The 4,130-nt window shown below is 30.6% G+C and overlaps 1 pseudogene; it reads left to right on the top strand.

Annotated features, from left to right (window-relative positions):
* Positions 1–346: 346 nt before the first annotated feature.
* Positions 347–1,263, top strand: LOC149252132 (cytochrome P450 750A1 pseudogene; annotated as a pseudogene).
* The last annotated feature ends 2,867 nt before the right edge of the window (positions 1,264–4,130 follow it).

Consider the following 4,130-nt stretch of genomic DNA (forward strand, 5'->3'; position numbering starts at 1 on the left):
GAAGTTTTTGAAGTTTTTGAACTGTCTGTAAAGCATCCTTGTTGTCATCCCTCTGTTAGAGGAAGTATCGTTAATGAATACAAAGTCCCTTTTGTTCTGCGTTGTTGAAATTCTGTTTTCAGAAAAAAAAATATTTGTTACGCTGCGTTAAAAACAGAGCGTTGCTGAAACACCAGCTTCAGCGTTGCTGAAACACCGTATTCGTAAATGATTTTTATTTCCTCTGTGTTAAAACAGAGTATTGTTCTGTTTTGTTTGGAATTATCATAAATTCCCAACAGATTTGTAAGGTATCAATCAACAGCTGAAGAAGCTCCGTAAGACATTCGATGGATTTGTCGAGAGAATGATAGACAAGCATCTTAATCTCAATCATTTCAGTGGCCAGAAAGACGCAGACATAGAGCCTCGCATTCAAGACTTCGTGGATGTGTTGCTCCGCATGGCTGAGACAGAAACCAATATCACACGGGAAACCATCAAGGCCCTTGTGCTTGTATATATCTTGGGATTCTTGAACTTCAGTCAAAACTCAATTTTGCATTTTGCATTAATTATATTGTTTATCATCCTAATTGTTGAACTTCAGTCAATCATCATTTTGCATTAATTGAATTTTTATGTTTATGTGTGTAGGACATGTTCGGGGCTGGCGAGGAGACGAGATCCACTACGTTTGAATGGGCAATTAGTGAGATGCTCAGACATCCCCATGTAATGGAGAGATTACAGGAAGAAATCGAAACGGTCGTTGGCAAACATGTTAAAGTAAAGGACTCGGATTTGGCAAGCATGAAATACCTCCACTGTGTGGTGAAAGAGAGTCTCCGATTATACCCACCTGCGCTGCTATCTATGCCTCACGAATCTGTAGAGGTTGTGACGGTAGGAGGATACTACATACCAAAGAAAACAACGGTCATGGTAAATGTGTGGGCTATTGGAAGGGATCCCAATGTGTGGGGCGCAGATGCTTCAGTATTCAAGCCAGAAAGATTCATGGAATACGAACATATCAATTTAACAGATCAATCAGACTTCAATCTGATACCGTTTGGGGCAGGAAGGAGAGGATGCCCAGGGGCTTCCATGGCTATTTCGACTATTGAATTTGGATTGGCTCAGTTGGTGCACACTTTCGATTGGAGAGTTGAAGGCGGTCCGTCTCCGCTGGATATGCGCGACGTGTCTGGAATGACAATAGCAAGACAAGTTCTGTTGTGTGCTTATCCAACGTTGAGGAGGGCCAACTTTCCACCATAAACGAAACCATAGGAGACAAAGGCATTGTTTCTCTTTGTCTGCAATAATTTTCTACCCATGATTTCAGTTGTCTACTTGATTTGGTACAGGTAATTATGTCTTGGTTTGAATAAATGCCATCTTTCCTCCATGGCTGATCGAATTTTGTATTTGTCCCTATTATTTCGAAAAATACTTTAGAATATACAATTGGACCGTCGTTTTACCATTTCTTATGGCGGTATGAAGGTGTAAGGCACATGCTAATTTATTTATATATATAATAATGATAATGCTAATAACTATAGATAATGTTTTATTAATTCTGGATTATTTAAAATTTAAAATAAAATAAAAAATTACACTTTAATATAAATATTATATCAATATATGTTTTATATTATATAAAATAATATTTTATATTTTAAATATGTAATTTTTTTTTATTGAAAAGCATTTCCATTGTTCCATAGTATTATAGAAAAAATAAATTTACTTTAAAATTTTGGATATAAGTTATAAATTTTAAATAAGCAATCGACCTTTATTCATACCTAATAATAACATAGGTTTTTTTATTATATTTATTAAATAATTATAAATAAATTTTTATTAATTTTCTTATATTTCTATTTTAAATAAAAAAAAATTATATTTTTTTTCAGACTAAATATTTATAAAAATTTGAATTTCAGAATTATTTAGAATTTCAAAATTTAGGTATTACTTATATATAAAAAAATATTTTATATTTTAAAATTAATATATATATATATATTTATAGAAAAACATTTCCTGCATTCTCTAGTATTATAGAATAAATAATTTTACTTCTCAATTTGGGTACAAGCTATAACATAATAAATCAACTTTCCATCAAAATTTTTTACGACCAGAAGTGTACTTAAACATCATAACAAATTCTATTTGCGTCTAGCCCAAAGGTGAAGCCAAAATCTATATTTCTACGAACAAGCCTCACTATAACAACCACCGAACCACGGCTTTCACACTTAAAAGTAAAATGCCAAACACCACAACAATTAACCTATGTTTAACAAATATCACAATTGTTTTTCACTTATGCATGACCTCAACATAGTTACAAATTCTAACACAAACCCTGTGATTGCGAGAATAGGGATATCATGAGTTGAAGGTTTATCGAATTCGTTTTCTCTATAAACACAACGCAACGACGGTTTGACAGACACAACCATAGCTATGGCCAAACTAGAAAGTCAATACTGCTCAAAGGCAATTGGCATCTTCTACGCGTAATTCAAACATAGGTAAAGGAAAGTAACTTAAACATAGAATGTAAAAGGGAAAGTAAGCTATAATAGTAGTCTTTAAGCGTGTAAAACTAGATGAAGAAATTGAAGAGAAAGGAAAATGCTCATCTCTTCTAAATATTTTATTTAATTATTATTTATGGTTAGTTTTAACTTCACAAAAGGTCTATTTTATTTAAAAAAAGTTTGAAGGGAAAGTAACAAACATAGAATGGAAAAGGGAAAGTAAGCTATAATAGTAGTCTTTAAGCGTTTTAAGCTAGATGAAGAAATTGAAGAGAAAGGAAAATGCTCATCTTTTTTCATTATTAATTATTATTTTTGGTTAGTTTTAATTTCACAAAAAGTTTATTTTATTTAGAAAATGTTTCAAGTTAATTTTTAAGGATTCAAATATTATGTTTATGTATAGTATTATAAGTAACTTTGGTTTGAAAAGTGATACATATAGAGTGTGTCTAAATATTCAATAAAAAAAACATGTAATTTACTACTAAAATTGGTAATTTTTTGGAGAATGTTACACATTTAATGATATATATGTCAAAAATGGATTGATGTTTAACTAAATGAGTGAATATATTTTTCAAAAAATGTTTAGAAAATAGTCAATTGGTGAAATTTTCTCCTAAAACTTTCCTTAAGGAAAGTCTAAAAAACATGTATACAAAAACTTGTTTAATTTTTACTACGAAATACTCATTGTAGCAGAGGACAAAGTACACCTTTAAGTTGAAAGAAGAAAAATTTAAGAGTACAAAATCAATACTAACATTACTTACTTATCATATTTTTAATATACTTATCAACAAACACATTTTTCATGTATTTCAAGTTTATAGCCTATAGTTAATATTAAAATTATGCTAAATGAGTACTTGTTAGATGCTAAATCCATAAGGCGTTAAGTCAAATATACGTTTAAAGAAATTTATGTTCTCTCATCCATTCAATAATTTCTCTTACTTTTTTATATTACTTCATTTATTCTACTATTTTCCTTAGCAGGCCCATTTCCCCACTCAATTCTTGGTTGGGTACTGTTCCTTTTTTTTCCCTTCCTAATATGGCATCTATAATTGTTATATATACCATTTATATATTCCCGGTTGGACTTTAGGTTTAATTCAAACCATATGCATTCAATAGTCTACTTACTAGCAATTTACTAGCAATTGCACCAAATGTTGCAAAAGAAATGCCTTAAGAAATAGCATTGGAAAGAGTGGGATTGACACTGAAATTGTTACTTGCAACATTTGGAGGAAAAAACAAGGATGAACTTAATACAGAAAACCAATTCAACAATTTTAAACATTGTGAAAGCATATAAAAGATTAAGAACTTTGTTTCTTTGTTGTATAAGTCAAATATAAAAAAAGGGAAAAATACAAAAAATTAGTAAATTAAAACCATAATGCTTATGGGCCAATGATATTGCATTCTGAGTAACGTTATCCTACAGTTGGAATCTAAGTGTTTTTCATTTCTTTCTCTCAATGTGGGCGTCTTATCTCTTCTATTAGTAAGAATCTTGTCATGACATAAGTTATCAAAAAATAATCCCAATAAACAGATAGTGATCTGCTAATG

The sequence above is a fragment of the Pinus tabuliformis genome, chromosome 7, assembly GCF_031772625.1.
Source record: "Pinus tabuliformis cultivar Carrire ecotype Pingquan chromosome 7, CPIR1, whole genome shotgun sequence".
Taxonomy (NCBI): domain Eukaryota; kingdom Viridiplantae; phylum Streptophyta; class Pinopsida; order Pinales; family Pinaceae; genus Pinus; species Pinus tabuliformis.